Here is an 18999-nt window from a genome sequence, read left to right as displayed (position 1 = left end):
CACTGTACTATCCAGCTGATATATATATATGGAATGTATAGTTAAGACTTCACAGAGGATTGTGGGAACTACGCTACCAAATCTGGACACAGTTTATGTTGATCGTTTATGTACGAGGGCTAACAACATTATCAAGGACTCAACACACCCAGGTCATAAACTGTTTGTCCCTCTCCCCTCCCATAGGGAAAGAGATATCGAACCATCAGAACACACATAAGTAGACTGAGGAACAGCTTCTTCCCCAGAGCTGTAGCCTCCATTACAACCCCCCACACACACACACCCACATACACCCCCAAGTTGCTGCTAACGCAATAACCACTTCATATTCAAGACTGTAAATACAACCCCGATTCCAAAAAAGTTGGGACAAAGTACAAATTGTAATAAAAATAGAATGCAATAATTTACAAATATCAAAAACTGATATTGTATTCACAATAGAACATAGACAACATATCAAATGTCGAAAGTGAGACATTTTGAAATTTCATGACAGCAACACATCTCAAAAAAGTTGAGACAGGGGCAATAAGAGGCTGGAAAAGTTAAAGGTACAAAAAAGAAACAGCTGGAGGACCAAATTGCAACTCATTAGGTCAACTGGCAATAGGTCATTAACATGACTGGGTATAAAAAGAGCATCTTGGAGTGGCAGCAGCTCTCAGAAGTAAAGATGGGAAGAGGATCATCAATCCCCCTAATTCTATGCCGACAAATAGTGGAGCAATATCAGAAAGGAGTTCGACAGTGTAAAATTGCAAAGAGTTTGAACATGTCATCATCTACAGTACATAATATCATCAAAAGAGTCAGAGAATCTGGAAGAATCTCTGTGCGTAAGGGTCAAGCCCGGAAAACCATACTGGATGCCTGTGATCTTCGGGTCCTTAGACGGCTTTACATCACAGATTAGATTAGATTAGATTAGATTAGATTAGATTAGATTAGATTAGATTAGATTAGATTAGATAAAACTTTATTGATCCCTTTGGGAGGGTTCCCTTAGGGAAATTAAGATTCCAGCAGCATCATTACAGATAAACAGAGAAAAGAAATAGAGAAAAAATTCTAGATAAATTAAAATAAATTAAGTATTTACATATACAAATATAAAAGAATAAGATATGGGGAAGAGAGAAAGGGGGAAAGGGGGAGAAGTGGGGTTAGGGTAATTGTGTGTGTGTGTGTGTGTGTGTGTGTGTGTGTGTGTAAGCAGGAAAGATATTGCACTTTATATTGCACATTATATTGCACATTGTCCGGTATTGCTCATTGTTAGGCTAGGCTAGGCTACTGCTCCTTCCTGTCCTCTGTCCTCCTGTTACCCCTCCTCCCCCCCCAGAGAGGAGTTGTACAGTCTGATGGCATGAGGGACAAAGGAGTTTTTGAGTCTGTTCGTCCTGAAGGAGCATTCTGTCACTGAACAGGCTCCTCTGGTTGCTGATGACGGTGTGCAGAGGGTGATTGGCATCATCCATGATGTTCAATAGTTTGTCCATAGATCTCTTCTCTGCCACCGTCACCAGAGAGTCCAGCTTCATGCCGACCACAGAGCCGGCCCGCCTGATCAGTTTGTCCAGCCTGGATGTGTCCTCCTTGGATGTGCTGCCCCCCCAGCACACCACAGTGTAAAACAGGACACTGGTGACCACAGACTGATAGAACATCCACAGGAGTTTCCTGCAGATGTTAAAGGACCGCAGCCTCCTAAGGAAGTATAGCCTGCTCTGTCCCTTCCTGTATAAGTGATTGGTGTTACAAGTCCAGTCCAGCTTGCTGTCCAGCCACAGCCCGAGGTACTTGTAGGAATCCACAGCCTCCACCTCGACTCCCTCAATCAGAACTGGTCGTGACCTTGGTCTGAACCTCCCAAAGTCAATGACCAGCTCCTTGGTCTTCGAGGTGTTGAGCTGCAGATGGTTCCTGTTGCACCACACAGCAAAGTCCCTCATCAGGCTCCTATACTCCTCCTCTCTGTCGTCACTGATACACCCAATGATGGCTGTGTCATCAGCAAACTTCTGAATGTGACACAGCTCCGAGTTGTAACAGAAGTCCGCGGTGTACAGGGTGAAGAGAAGAGGGGCCAGCACCCATGCCCTGGGGTGCTCCAGTGCTGCTAATTACGTTGTCAGATGTGATGTCCTTCAGCCTGACATACTGCGGCCTGTCAATGAGGTAGCTGGAGATCCAGGTGACCAGGCAGGGGTCCACTCGCATCCTGTTCAGTTTGTCCTGAAGCAGTAGGGGCTGGATGGTGTTGAAGGCACTCGAGAAGTCCAAAAAGAGGATCCTCACTGTGCCATTTCCCTTATCCAGATGTGAGTGGGCTCAGTGTAGCAGGTAGAGGATCAAAATTTGAAGTTCTTTATGGAAATGAGGGACGCCATGCCATTCGGACTAAAGAGGAGAAGGACGACCCAAGTTGTTATCAGCACTCAGTTCAGAAGCCTGCATCTCTGATGGTATGGGGTTGCATTAGTGCGTGTGGCATGGGCAGCTTACACATCTGGAAAGACACCATCAATGCTGAAAGGTATAACCAGGTTCTAGAGCAACATATGCTCCCATCCAGACAACTTCTCTATCAGGGAAGACCTTGCATTTTCCAACATGACAATGCCAAACCACATACTGCATCAATTAAAGCATCATGGCTGCATAGAAGAAGGGTCCGGGTACTGAACTGGCCAGCCTGCAGTCCAGATCTTTCACCCTTAGAAAACATTTGGCACATCATAAAATGGAAGATATGGCAAAAAAAGACCTAAGACAGTTGAACAACTAGAATCCTACATTAGACAAGAATGGGTTAACATTCCTATCCCTAAACTTGAGCAACTTGTCTCCTCAGTCCCCAGACATTTACAGACTGTTGTAAAGAGAAAAGGGGATGTCTCACAGTGGTAAACATGGCCTTGTCCCAACTTTTTTGAGATGTGTTGTTGTCATGAAATTTAAAATCACCTAATTTTTCTCTTTAAATGATAAATTTTCTCAATTTAAATATTTGATACATCATCTATGTTCTATTCTGAATAAAATATGGAATTTTGAAACTTCCACATCATTGCATTATGTTTTTATTTACAATTTGTACTTTGTCCCAACTTTTTTGGAATCGGGGTTGTACAATTATTACAATCTGTGCAATATCTGCTTACGGTGCACTTTATTCTACTGACTTAATCACTTTATACATAAGTAGGTAAATACACCTAATACAACTATACAATATCTGCCTGCACTACAATTCCCCCAGTTAATTTATCTTGTATTTTATTTATATTCTTTTTTTACTGCTGCTGTTTTATCTGAGTGCAACCAAACTAAGTTTCGTTGTATAACAACAATGACAATAAAGTCTTATCTTATCTTATTTTATCCTATCTTTTCTGATACAGTGGTGCTTGAAAGTTTGTGAACCCTTTAGAAGTTTCTATATTTCTGCATAAATATGAACTAGAACAGATTTTCACACAAGTCATAAAAGTAGATAAAGAGAATCCAGTTAAACAAATGAAACAAAAATATTATACCTGGCCATTTATTTATTGAGGAAAATTATCCAGTATTACATATCTGTGAGTGGCAAAAGTGTGTGAACCTCTCGGATTAGCAGTTAATTTGAAGGTGAAATAAGAGTCAGGTGTTTTCAATCAATGGAATGACAATCAGGTGTGAGTGGGCACCCTGTTTTATTTAAAGAACAGGGATCCATCAAAGTCTGATCTTCACAACACGTTTGTGGAAGTGTATCATGGCATGAACAAAGGAGATTTCTGAGGACCTCAGAAAAAGCATTGTTGATGCTCATCAGGCTGGAAAAGGTTACAAAACCATCTCTAAAGAGTTTGGACTCCACCAATCCACAGTCAGACAGAGTGTGTACAAATGAAGGAAATTCAAGACCATTGTTACCCTCCCCAGGAGTGGTCGACCAACAAACATCACTCCAAGAGGAAGTTATCTAATAGTTGGTGAGGTCACAAAGGACCCCAGGGTAAATTCTAAGCAACTGAAGGCCTCTCTCACATTGGCTAATGTCAGTGTTCATGAGTCCACCATCAGGAGAACACTGAACAACAATGGTGTGCATGGCAGGGTTGCAAGGAGAACGTCACTGCTCTCCAAAAAGAACATTGCTGCTCGTCTGCAGTTTGCAAAAGATCACATGGACAAGCCAGAAGGCTATTGGAAAAATGTTTTATGGATGGATGAGACCAAAATAGAACTTTTTGGTTTAAATGAGAAACATTATGTTTGGAGAAAGGAAAACACTGCATTCCAGCATAAGAACCTTATCCCATCTGTGAAACATGGTGGTGGTAGTATCATGGTTTGGGCCTGTTTTGCTGCATCCGGGCCAGGACGGCTTGCCATCATTGATGGAACAATGACTTCTAAATTATACCAATGGATTCTCAAGGAAAATGTCAGGACATCTGTCCATGAACTGAATCTCAAGAGAAGGTGGGTCATGCAGCAAGACAATGGCCTTTAGCACACAAATCGTTCTACAAAAGAATGGTTAAAGAAGAATAAAGTTAATGTTTTGGAATGGCCAAGTCAAAGTCCTGACCTTAATCCAATCAAAATGTTGTGGAAGGACCTGAAGTGAGCAGCTCACATAAGGAAACCCACCAACATCCCAGAGCTGAAGCTGTTCTGTACAGAGGAATGGGCTAAAATTCCTCCAAGCCAGTGTGCAGGACTGATCAACAGTTACCGGAAACATTTAGTTGCAGTTATTGCTGTACAAGGGGGTTATACCAGATACTGAAAGCAAAGGTTCACATATTTTTGCCACTCACAGATATGTAATATTGGATCATTTTCATCAATAAATTAATGACCAAGTATAATATTTTTATTTTATTTGTTTAACTTGGTTCTCTTTATCTACTTTCAGGACTTGTGTGAAAATCTGATGGTGTTTTAGGTCATACAGTAGTTATGCAGAAATATAGAAAATTCTAAAGTGTTCACAAACTTTCAAGCACCACTGTATATGGCACTGTGCCTCATGTTTAGTAAACATATCACTGGCCTACTTGTATTTAATCAGGAGCAGCCAATCACACTGTTTGCTTGCTTCAGATTGCCTTGAACAACAGTCCTGTTTGTCATGCCATTTGAAACAAGTGTTTCTGGTGATTATATTGAGTGTTAACCAGACTGTTTTAAAATGGTATGGTTATCATAAGACTAGAGGACTTTAAATTTCAGAACTCTGTGTTTTTCAGTCTCAAAAAAGCTCTCGATTGGGTTTGTTTAAGCCACTAAGAAATCATATCCATTGTTTACACACCCAGCAGTATCCAAGTTAAGCAGTGAGACAGAGCCAATAGTCCACCATTTGAAATATATTCTTCTACCATAAATTTATCTTGCTTTGCCTTCTGGGCTTCTAAAGTTGTGCAATTTTGTATGTAGATGGAACTGGCTGAATATCTAATCCACTGTAATTGTAAATTACTATCACAGGCCTTGGTGTGCTCAGCTGTTTCTTTCTACAATACTTAGCCTAGTTATAGATCTGTGCAGGTGCCTAATTTTTCAGTGGTCATTTGGGAGAACAAACAAACACAAACACGTCTGCTCTGACATTACTCATGCTAATGGCTTTACATAAATCACAGCGGGGAGAGTGACACTAATCACTGAAAGATGAAATGTGTACTACAGTAACCCTGCTTCCTGTTTCCCATTTTCCTACAATTTTGTTTCACATATCTGGGGCATCTACAGACTAAACTGGAAAATCTCTGTGGAAAACTTGAATGTTATGCACTAGAAGTAAAAGATAAATATACTTCATCAACTGCATGCAAAATGTGTTTCAGGGAAAAGATGAGACAGACTGGGAACATGACTCATCCATCCATCTATTATCTATGCCACTTATCCGTCAGGGTCGTGCGGCAAGCTGTTCGGTGATTGGTGAAGCCGATCCCAGCTGACCCAGTTGATTTCAGGCAAGAGGTGGGATACACCCTGGACAAGTTTCCAATCTATTGTCAGGCAATAGCAGAGATGAACAACCATTCACACCGATGGGCAATAGCCAGGTAATAAAGGAGCCAGTTGGCATAATCGGCATGTCTTTGGACTATAGTAGGAAACCAGAGCTCCATAGAAAGAACATGCAAACTCAACACAGAAAGGGCCCAGTCAGCCATCAAGTTTTAATGCAGAACCTTTTTTATTGTGAGGTGACACCACTACACGGTCCATCATTCATTCAAAATGTTTCATCTTCAGTAAGCACTGTATCCTCATCATCAGGGTTGTGGTGGATCTGGAGCCTATTCCAGAAACACTGAGCTTGAGGCAGAAATACATCCTGTTCGGGATACCAGTTGATTCCAGTGCATCATGCACACATACTCATTTATATTTAGGGGCAATGTAGAATAGTTAATCCACCTACTGGAATTTTTGGGGAGTTGGGAGAAAACCGGAGAACCCTGAGGAAACCCACACAGACAAGACCGTGCAAAATTCCATACAGACTAACACGAGTTAAAGATCAAACTGTGGACCCTGTTGATGTGGCAACTCTACCCACTGTACCACTGTGTCAACCTCTGGTAAAATGAAATGGATCCGTGAGAAATAAAAAAGTCAACGATTAAATTCGGGACATGATCTAATCACTTTTTTCATCGTCTCTAGTTTCTATGATGCATTTTTTTTTTTTTTTTTGCTTCAATCTCCATGTTCCAGTTGCCTGCTAATGTTACATTTCCACTGTAATAATACTTAACTGTTAAATAGCAGTACAAATTACGGTATGCTCTTTCAATTATTTCATGATGCCTCTGTGAACTGTGATAGATGAAGCTACTCTTTTCTGAAATGGTCCATAAACGTTACAAAGTTTATTATCATATTTGACTCTAGGGTGATATACAACACATTTTCCACCAAAGATGGAGTTTCTTTGTTTGTGGAAGAAAAAAAAAACCCTAAATGGCTGAGACCGCAAATGAGTGAGAGATTTTACTACTACCACAGCTCATATTTTTTAAAGCATGTCATGTCATTAAACTAGTTTACAAACGACATCATTAGCACAGGGCAACAGTGGGCAGAAACGAATCAGAGATTATGATGGTTGCATGTAGATGGGAAATAGAGAACAAAAGGATGTAACCTCACATTAGCAAGAGAATTGATAGAACTAATTTGTTGCAAGTGTGTACAGAAATGAAAGAGCACAGTCCACCCAGTTTTGATGGAGTGGAACAAAGAATTAGATCTGTTCTGCATCATTATCACACACTGCTGCAGGATTCTCGAATCTGATTGGTCAGAGCATGTTGATTAATTTTCTCACAACACTCTCACAACAGTGCTGAATTTAATGCAAATAATCTAAGAAATATTTTACAATGTGTTATTTAACAAATAAACATGCAATATCAGTGTTTTGCTTAAATTTTCTGTCAAGAAACATTTATTTAACATTTATGGAAGGAATCTTCCAAATCACTGCTTTGTGATGGTAAGTACATTTTCCAACATGGAAAAGTCTTCAGGACAGAGGGCTTTGGGGTTTCTTGGGAACATGACAAGCTGTATTTTTTATTTTATTTTATTAATATGAAGATAAAAAGAGAATCTGGTGAGGGAACAACAATTTATAGCTGCAATTATGTAAATGATAACAGGAATTTCATGGTTTTATGGACATTCTACAACCACAACATAAAAAAAGTGTCAAATGTCTGTGGAATAAGATGAATAAAACACTTCAGGACATGCTGTTATTGAAAATGATCAACTTCAAGGGGGAAAATGTAACTCCACTTTGTCTTGGGCTGCATCACATTACTCCATCATTAATTATTGCCCCATAATAGCATGTCCTGCTGTAGTTTATTCCTTACGTAACCCTTTAATATTCAATTACTGCAATGAATTATTCATTGTCTACAGTGAAACTAATAAGGATTGTATTTACTGTATGACACAGGAATTGGGAGGACATGACATGACCCTGGAGCAGTCCTAAAGCAGTACGTTTCTTTTCTTCTTTTTATTTCACCACCATCTTTATTGTATTTTTTAAGCAGACTGTGGAGCCTTGAAGTAGCTTAACGGTGTTTGACCCACTTCATGGTAAACCTTTTACTAATCCATCACATTCAAGGAGAAATCTAAGGAGCTCAAGTCAGTGGACAGAAAGTCTGTGAAAGAGTTGAGAAAATGACTGATGACTAAATGAGTAGGTTAAAACAAAACAAAATAAAACAAACAAAAAAAAACCCTGAGTCTCCCTGCCCACCTGAATTGTACACCAAGCTTGATTCGAGCCAGCAAAACAAATTTAAGCTTACAAAGTTAATGCTTTTGAAGGTCAGATTATTTTAAAGGACCCAATAAGCACAAGAACAAATTCCACCAATTCATGTGTCACCTCTATAAATAAATAAATAAATATGCAACAGCAAGAGAAGAAACTCTGTTCAACTGGGATGCAAAGCATTATAGAGCTATTTTGTTCAGAGAACTGAACCATTGTTCTGCTTAAATAATTGAGAACACAGCAAATAAATAATGCAGTCCAATCCTTTATAACAACACAAGGAATTCTTTTTTCCACTGTGACTGAAAAGGTAGAAAGCTGAATTAATCAGAGGAATCAAATAAGTAATTTCTTGATTATATTTTGTTGCGATATGAGTACATCTGGAAACCTCTAGAATGAATTGTCTCATTGTCTGTTGACAACAGACAAAGAGATTTCAGTTATGAGCCATTTTAATGACTAAATATGAGGATTTAAATTAAAGAATTACTACCTGATAGATAGATAGATAGATAGATAGATAGATAGATAGATAGATAGATAGATAGATATATAGATAGATAGATAGATAGATAGATAGATAGATTTTGTTTGTTTGTTATTCAGGAAAATATTAAAGGTAACATTTCAATTCCAGTTAAATGGGCCTGACTCAGTTTAAACTGGTTTACAGCAGGTTCCTGTTCTGCAGCACATAAAACACAAATCACATCACAAGACAAAACATATTTAAGGATGTCAACAGAAATAAAAACAATACAGACAGCTACAAACATAGACATTGAAAGGGGAGAAGATTGACGCAATATAAAAATTAAATTACTAAATAAATAACCTGCCCAGTATGAGAAATAGATCCATGACTGCAGGTGTAATTGTCAAACAGAAAGAGTTTATATGCCTTTTTAAAACATTTGATGGATGATAATGTTCTAATGTAATTGGGGATCTCATTCCAGAGTTTGGTGTATGTATAAAAAATTATCTCTGTCCATAGCTGTTTTTATAAACAGGCACTGAAAGAAGTGCGTGCATTACTGATTGAGTAATGCATCCCTGTTGTATGTTGTGTGTTGGAACAAAAGCAGTAAGTGCTGGTGAGGGACAGTTGGTTTGAATCTGAAAATAAAATGTTGCATGACTGTTTATGTAGTTCTGAAAAGTCACGGCATTTGAATGTGAAAGTGCAGTGCAGTGACGAGTCCAACTAAGAAGTTTATGGTGGATCTTGTACACTCTATTGTATAGACTTGCTATTGGTTCAATCATTTCCTTTGTGGTAGGAAACCAAATTGAAAGGCAGTAAGATATTGTTGAAAGAATAATTGCATGTAGGTAAGTTTCAGAAACAGAGACTGACAGATATGGTCTGATCTTGTTATAAACATACAGTTTCTGATAAACCTTCTTTGTTAGCTTGTGAATGTGATCTCGAAAAGTGAGGTGTGAATCAAGGAGCATGCCAAGATATTTATAAGTTTTTGTAGTGGCAAGAGTTTGATTTGAAAAAAAAAATGATAGGATCAGAAAAGGATAAGAATTTCCTAGGTGAGTGGAAATACAGTACATACATTAATTTTTCTTAACACTGATGGTTAAATGATTAGTTTCCAACCAGTCAATCGACTGATCACTTTTTTAATCCCGAGGGAAATTCATACATTATATCTGCAAGCAAAAAGTGGAATGGGCAAGCACTGGAGAAAGTAAGAAAATAATTACCAGCATCTCAGAAGCTTGATTCGACCAAAGCTCATCTACAGTGTTATTGGTCAGATGGGAAAACAAAAACTCACAAATTTGGACAATGAAATATGAAATATGATTGATATTATTTAAAATAAGTGAATAGAACCAAACTCATTTCTGATTATTCTACAAAAAATAATTTCTTGTCATTTGAAAAGATAAAAACATGTTCAATTCTGAGCTCTGTATATGAGATGATATACATTTGTGGGGACATTTGACTGGTCACCTTGAGGAAACCTTTTTTTGAAATAAATAAATAAAGAAAGAAAGAAAGAAAGAAAGAAAGAAAGAAAGAAAGACATGCAGCTGTTGTTAAAATAAGCTAAAAAAAAACTTAAATGTTTCCTTTTGGTTATTGAGAATAAGGTTTTAATTATTCAATAATTATGTCAAGCTCCTTATTATAAGCTCCTCATAATGAAAGCAAGACAAAAAGTGTGTGTGTGTGTGTGTGTGTGTGTGAGAGAGAGAGAGATATTTACCACAGTGTGGCACTCTCTCTCTAGCTTGTTCAAGTTCTAGTCTATCGCTTGGTAAAATGAGGATCTGAAGATATTCCAGATCTATGTCTCTCATGTAAAAGCACACAGCTGGCGCCTGCTTGTCCCTTGAATCACGACTCTGAAACCAGAATCTTTCACTGACATTTGAGTTTGAGATCAAAAGATAAATATAAAACAATCAGAATTTCAGCCTTCATTTTCTGATATTTACATCTAAATGTGTTATTCAACTTAGAACATGGCACCTTTTGAGTCTGACAACACTTCTTTGTTGTGATCAAAAGTATTAGAACAAATTTTCCATTACTTCCAATAACTGTATCAAACCGGTGACTGACTGAAAGCACCAAACTGTTGCATTCTTCTTTTGTGATGATTTTCTAGGCTTGTGCCACAGCTTCTTTCAGTTGTTGTTTGTTTCAGAGGGTTTTCCTATTCATCCTCCTCTTCAGGAGGTGAAACGAAGGCTCAATTGGATTGAGATCTGGCAATTGACTCATCCAGTCTAAAACTTTTCCCTTTTTCCCTTGACAAAGTCCTTTGTTGCAATGGTGATTTGTTTTGGGTCATTGTCTTGCTGCTTGATGAAGTTCTTCTCAATTAGATTTAATGGATTTCTCTATAAAATGTCAGATACAATTTTTCTGTAGACTTCTGAATTCATTTTTCTGCTTCCATCATGAGTTACATCATCAATGAAGATTAGTAAGCCTGTTCCAGAGGCAGCCATGCAAGCCCAAGCCATGACACTACCTCCACCATGCTTCACCGGTAAGCTTGTATGCTTTGTATGAAAATACCGTAATTTCCATTGCACTACTGTGTGTCAAGCTTTACCCTTGTTATTTATTTCAAGCCAAAATAAGTTCCACTTCTGTTTTTCAGGCTTTATTCTTTTCATTTTGTGCTCCCAGCTGTCTGTGCACTTGAACTTTTGTGGAGTTTTATAGGCATTACTGAATGCAAATGAGTCATCTCAGGAATGCAGTATGCATTTAATCAACATACACATGCAAGCACAAGTTTCTGAATATTTTGTAATTGTGACTGAATTTTAGTTCAGTCTGACTTATGCAAACGTTTACACATACGTTTAGATTATATATATATATATATATATATATATATATATATATATATATATATATATATACATACACAGTTAGGTCCATATATATTTGGACACTGACACAAATTTTGTTTTTTTACCTGTTTACTGAAACATATTCAAGTTATAGTTATATAATGGACATGGACATAAAGTCCAGACTTTCAGCTTTCATTTGAGGGTATCCACATTACAATTGGATGAAGGGTTTAGGAGTTTCAGCTCCTTAACATGTGCCACCCTGTTTTTAAAGGGACCAAAAGTAATTGGACAGTTGACTCAAAGGCTATTTCATGGGCAGGTGTGGGAAATTCCTTTATTATGTCATTCTCAATTAAGCAGATAAAAGGCCTGGAGTTGATTTGAGGTGTGGTGCTTGCATTTGGAAGATTTTGCTGTGAAGAAAACATGCGGTCAAAGGAGCTCTCCATGCAGGTGAAACAAGCCATCCTTAAGCTGTGAAAACAGAAAAAAAACATCCGAGAAATTGCTACAATATTAAGAGTGGCAAAATCTACAGTTTGGTACATCCTGAGAAAGAAAGAAAGCACTGGTGAACTCATCAATGCAAAAAGACCTGGACGCTCACAGAAGACAACAGTAGTGGATGAGCAGAATAATTTCCATGGTGAAGAGAAACCCCTTCACAACAGCCAACCAAGTGAACAACACTCTCCAGGAGGTAGGCGTATCAATATCCAAATCTACCATAAAGAGAAGACTGCATGAAAGTAAATACAGAGGGTTCACTGCATGGTGCAAGCCACTCATAAGCCTCAAGAATAAAAAGGCTAGATTGGACTTTGCTAAAAAACATCTAAACAAGCCAGCACAGTTCTAGAAAAACATTCTTTGGACAGATGAAACCAAGATCAACCTCTACCAGAATGATGGAAAGAAAAAAAGTATGGCAAAGGCATGGTACAGCTCATGATCCAAAGCATACCACATCATCTGTAAAACACGGCAGAGGCAGTGTGATGGCTTGGGCATGCATGGTTGCCAGTGGCACTGGGTCACTAGTGTTTATTGATGATGTGACACAGGACTGAAGCAGCCGGATGAATTCTGAGGTATTCAGAGACATACTGTGTTCTCAAATCCAGCCAAACTGATTGGTCGGCATTTCATAATACAGATGGACAATGAACCAAAACATAAAGCCAAAGCAACCCAGGAGTTTATTAAAGCAAAGAAGTGGAATATTCTTGAATGGCCAAGTTAGTCACCTGATCTCAACCCAATTGAGCATGCATTTCACTTGTTAAAGACTAACCTTCAGACAGAAAGGCCCACAAACAAACAGCAACTGAAAACCGCTGCAGTAAAGGCCTGGCAGAGCATTAAAAAGGAGGAAACACAGCGTCTGGTGATGTCCATGAGTTCAAGACTTCAGGCAGTCATTGCCAACAAAGGGTTTTCAACCAAGTATTAGTAATGAATATTTTATTTACAATTATTTAATTTGTCCAATTACTTTTGAGCCCCTGAAATGAAGGGATTGTGTTTTAAAAAATGCTTTAGTTCCTCACATTTTTATGCAATCATTTTGTTCAACCCACTGAATTAAAGCTGAAAGTCTGAACTTCAACTGCATCTGAATTGTTTTGTTTGCAATTCATTGTGGTAATGTACAGAACCAAAATTAGAAAAAATGTTGCCTCTGTCCAAATATTTATGGACCTAACTGTATATATATATATATATATATATATATATATATATATATATATATATATATATATATATAAAACTTTTATTTGAACCCACTATTAAAATTTAACATATATAGGATTCAAATATTATCAAGGTTTACATCAAGGGTATAAAAAGCATCGCCTACGCCACACTGCAAGGCTGCCTATTACAGCTGATATCGAGCAGAACTTCGCCAATTATTTAGATTTTACTCTGGAAAGCCCTGCCAGTCTTAACCCACTCACTGTTAATTTATGTACGTGCCCCAGACTACCAAATATCAGGACGATGAGTGTACAGGAATAGCCAAGGCTGGTAATAGCTGCAAGTAGGGACTGATATTTGGCCATTTTGTCATGAAAGGCCATGTCCATAATATATGTATCAAAAACACATCCTACTTCAACTACTACTGCCTGCTTTCTATCCATGTCCTGAAGTACAATGTCAGAGGTGTTGGGGATATTACCAAACACATCCTCAGTACTGCCGAACCACTCCGCCGTCAAGCATGAATGTTTGTGCATACTTGGGAAGAGTGGCTCAACAGCACTGCCAATGAGGTCCACAATGCGATCATGACGTGCAGTATAGAGTGGTTTATACATGCTGCAACCATTCGCAACATGTGTGACTGACTCCAACTGCACGTCATGGTCAGCATGCATCAGGCAGTGTGGCTGATGATGTTCAGGATACCACAGTGCCAGATTGTATTTTGTTGGCAACACCTGCAGTCTAGCCTTAATAATAAAACAAAGAATGTCCTCCCCCACAGCAGCGTTCCTGTAAATGGAGTGTGAGACAGTGTGGTCGGCAAAGTCAAGGACTACTAACTTTCCCTGCATTCTCAATCCTGTCCAGTGCTGTTTTATTAATAGCTGCTTGCTGTTGAGGAGGGTTCTCCTTGCTGTTAAATTCTGTAATGTGTGTTGTGATCCATTGTAACAGATGGTGGCTTCCACAGATATGGACGGGTCTATGACTACTGTGTCAAATGACCCTACTTGGGACAGTATGTTTTCCCTTGTCCATTTCAGCTTGACCTCCACTCTGTTGCACAGGTCATTCGGCTCTGGCCAGTCAGAACAGACCCTAAAGCCCATGGCCCGCATGTCCAGTTTCCCATTACTTTTTTTCCTAAATCCCAGGAAGCTGTCTTCATTGACTGTGGCTAGGGGAACTTTTCTTTTCCTGAGGTCCAGCAGGAGAGAAGCTCTTGCTAGCTCTCTGACTACAGCATTGTCGTTGTTTAACATGCTGAGGAGGTATGCCAGCCTTGTTGCAGTATAGGTCCACTCAACATGTGGCACCCCAAGCCCCCCTTCTCTATGGGACAGATAAATGATGTCCCGTGTGGTACCGTATGAGAGTTTAGTCCCAGCCATTTTCTGACAGCATTCACTGTTGTATTGTCTAGATCTTTAAGGACATTTTGGGGAATGTGGACATTGGCAAATAGATGGTGTATTTTTGCTAGGGTCACTTTTCTAATGGCCTCTATTTTCATAACTACAGGCAGTGGGGAAGAGTCGATCAAGGAGATCCTGTTCTTGCAGGCCCAGGACAACTCCTGTACCTGCTCACCCCACTCACCTGCAATATTAAACTTGTGGCCAAGATAAGTGTATGTTTCATGGTGTGAGTACACTCTGATGGGCTGTCCCATGACCGTAAAGCAGGGGGGTTTATCGACCTTGGACTTATACCAGCAGTTACCACCACTGCGACGTTCATAAAATGCTGCACATTTGGTGGGTTTCACCTCCAGTTTTGACCACTGCAGGAACTCATCAGTAGGAGCCAGCATATTGATGATTTCCCTCTCATCTCTAGATGACATCTGAACATCATCAGCATACCCCTGCACAGGGTTTGGGGATCTTAATTGGGGGGGTGCACACTGGCAGAGCCATTTCAACCACTGGTTGATGGCCAAGATGAAATGTACAGCACTCCAAGGGCAGCCTGTTTAATTCCCACCTTTAGAGATATTGGCTCTGTCAGTTGCTTCCCACAGATGGCTTGAAGGAAGGATCCCTTGTACACATCTGTTATGACATTCAGAAAGGGCTGAGGTAGATAGATTTCCTCCAGCGCACTGAGCATCACGCTGTGAGATAGTGTCCCAAAAGCATCTCTAAAGTCCAGAAATACAGTGTAGAATTTACATGATTCATGCTTAAAGTCATCAATACCAGTCTTCAGGCAGAACACATGTTCATTCATACCTTGTCTGTCTATGTAAGCTTTTTGTTTAGGTGACAGAATTTCTGCATCCACGAGCCATGGGAGAATACGACCAAGTAGGCATTTCATGAATACCTTGTAAACAGTAGGGAGGAGAGAAATATCTCTCCATGTAGAAGGGTCATTTGGGATATTATCTTTTTTCGGTATTCTGTAAATACACACACACACACACACACACACACACACACACACTGTAAGGCCCATTGTCCCTACTGTCGCTCATTTTAAAGTGATAGATTAAATAAAAGAGTATCTAATTTTTGCCACTCTAATTTTGTGTGGTTTGATTTAGCAGTTATGATGTATAATTCTTGCTTTCACGCCTTTGTTGAGTATATAAATGTAGCCTTAAAAAAATAGAAATGGAATGTAGTCCTACTTTGGTGTGTCATTCAACCCTGCCCCCCACACCAAACATAGTCAGTGTGCACACTTATCCAAGATAATTAAATGCTGGATTGTCTAATCAAGTTTACAAACATGAAATGTGGTTAGTGAGATCTTAATTCACGAGATAATTGGATCAGGCTCATGTCAATTTACCCATAATTGTTTAAGAGACTTTCATGAACTAGGACCCTGATGTACTATGGATTCAAACTTTTTCTTTTTGTGCAGCAGAATGATTGTGCAACATCCATCTTTAATAGAAAAATAAATATTTTACACAGGTGTTTAATTTATTTTCAGTTTTCTGAAATCAACACAGGGTCAAAATTATATATACACAGTGGTTTGCAAAAGTTTGGGCACCCCGGTCAAAATTGCTGTTACTCATCTCATCTCATTATCTCTAGCCGCTTTATCCTGTTCTACAGGGTCGCAGGCAAGCTGGAGCCTATCCCAGCTGACTACGGGTGAAAGGCGGGGTACACCCTGGACAAGTCGCCAGGTCATCACAGGGCTGACACATAGACACAGACAACCATTCACACACACATTCACACCTACGGTCAATTTAGAGTCACCAGTTAACCTAACCTGCATGTCTTTGGACTGTGGGGGAAACCGGAGCACCCGGAGGAAACCCACGCGGACACGGGGAGAACATGCAAACTCCGCACAGAAAGGCCCTCACCGGCCACGGGGCTCGAACCCGGACCTTCTTGCTGTGAGGCGACAGCGCTAACCACTACACCACCGTGCCACCCAATTGCTGTTACTGTGAACAGTTAAGCAAGTTGAAGATGAAATGATCTCCAAGAGGCATAAAGTTAAAGATGACTCATTCCCTTTATATTTTAAACAAAAACAATATTTTATTTTTAGCTTTGACATTTTCAAAATGACAAAAAAGGAAAAGGGCCCAAAGCGAAAGTTTGGGCACCCTGCATGGTTAGTACCTAGTAACACTCCCTTTGGCAAGCATCACAGCTTGTAAACACTTTTTGTACCCAGCTAATAATCTTTCAGTTCTTACTTGGGGGATTTTCACACATTTGTCCTTGCAAAAGGCTTCCAGTTCTACAAGTTTCTTGGGCTGTCTTGCATGCACTGCTCTTTTGAGATCTATCCACAGATTTTCAATGATGTTTAGGTCAGGGAACTGTGAAGGCCATGGCAAAACCTTCAGCTTGTGCCTCTTGAGGTATTCCATTGTAGATTTTGAGGTGTGTTTTGGATCATCGTCTTATTGTAGGACCCATCCTCTTTTTAACTTCAACTTTTTTTACAGATGGTGTGATGTTTGCTTCCAGAATTTGCTGGTATTTATTTGAATCCATGCTTCCCTCAACCAATGAAATGTGCCCTGTGCCACTGGCTGCAACACAACCCCAAAGCATGATCGATCCACACCCATGCTTCAGAGTTGGAGAGGTGTTCTTTTCCTGGAATTTGGCACCCTTTTTTCTCCAAACATACCTTTGCACTTTGTGGCCAAAAAGTTATATTTTGATTTCATCAGACCACAAGACTTGTTTCCAAAATGCATCAGGCTTATTTAGATGTTCATCTGCAAACTTCAGACACTGAATTTTGTGGCTAGGATGCAGGAAAGGTTTTCTTCTGATAACTCTCCCATGAAGGTCATACTTGTTCAGGTGTCGCTGCATAGTAGAACAGTGCACCACCACTCCAGGGTCTGCTAAATCTTTCTGAAGGTCTTTTGCAGTCAAACAGGGGTTTTTATTTGCCTTTCTAGCAATCCAATGAGCAGTTCTTTCAGAAAGTTTTCTTCATCTTCCAGACCTCACCTTGATCTCCACTGTTTCTGTTAACTGACATTTCTTAATAACATTATAATCTGAGGAAACAGCTACCTGAAAACACTTTGCTACATTCTTGTAGCCTTCTCCTGCTTTGTGAGCATCAATTGTTTTATTATTCAGAATGCTAGGGAGTTGCTTAGAGGAGCCCATGGCTGTTGATTTTAGGGACAAGTTTGAGGAGCCAGAGAATTTATACAGCTTTGAAATCTGCATCATCTGACCTTTCCTAATGAAGAATTTGAACAAGCCACAGCTCAATAAGCTAATTAAGGTCTGGAACCTTGGTAAAAGTTACCTGAGAACTCAAATGTATTGGGGTGCCCAAACTTTCGCATGGTGTTCCTTTTTTCACTCTCCAATTGTACAAAACAAAAATAATACACAAATCTTGCAGAAAACGCTGAAAAGAAATGTGTCGTCTTTACCTTTATGCCTTTTGGTGATCAGTTCATCTTCTGCTCACTTAACTATTCACAGTAACAGATATTTTAAGTAAGGGTGCCCAAACTTTTGCATGCCACTGTACTATGCCAAAAATATACATACACCCACTTAGATTATTAATTCAGTAATGCTGAAAGTTCCAAAATGTTTTTTTTTTTTTTTACTTGCCAAGGCCAAGGTCTCTCCCTGTTGATCATGACTGACTACAACTGGGAGCTTCACTGTTCCAGAAGAAAAAATAGTTTTTTGCAGAACTCATTTGGCCAACACACATTACTGTGTGAAATTCCAAAGAGCTCAATGCAGAGCTGAGAGAGAGGTTCACAGATTTACACAAATCAGGAATGTCTTTTGGATCCATTTTTAAAACTTCAGATTCCAATATCATTAGTTCAAACAATGATATGTAAGTATAAGTTATTAGGAGGTATATCCACTTTGCCAAGGTCTGGAAGAAGACCCAAACTGTCAGCCTCAGCTGAGAGGAAATTGTTTTGGATTGTCAGGAACAACCCAGGAACTACCAAGGCACAGGTCTGTCATGAACTGGAAACTGCTGGAACACTGCTACAGTCAAGTGACTTTTACATTGCCATGGATTGAGAGGCTGCCATTCAAGAAAGAAGTTTGGGGCAGATAACATAAACAAGGAAAACAGCTTTCTGGAGGACATTTTATCTTCAGATGAGGCGAAGCTTGAGTGTACCA

The sequence above is a fragment of the Neoarius graeffei genome, chromosome 4, assembly GCF_027579695.1.
Source record: "Neoarius graeffei isolate fNeoGra1 chromosome 4, fNeoGra1.pri, whole genome shotgun sequence".
Classification (NCBI taxonomy): Eukaryota; Metazoa; Chordata; class Actinopteri; order Siluriformes; family Ariidae; genus Neoarius; species Neoarius graeffei.
The sequence above is the reverse complement of the archived record's forward strand: the minus strand, read 5'-3'. Positions refer to the sequence as shown.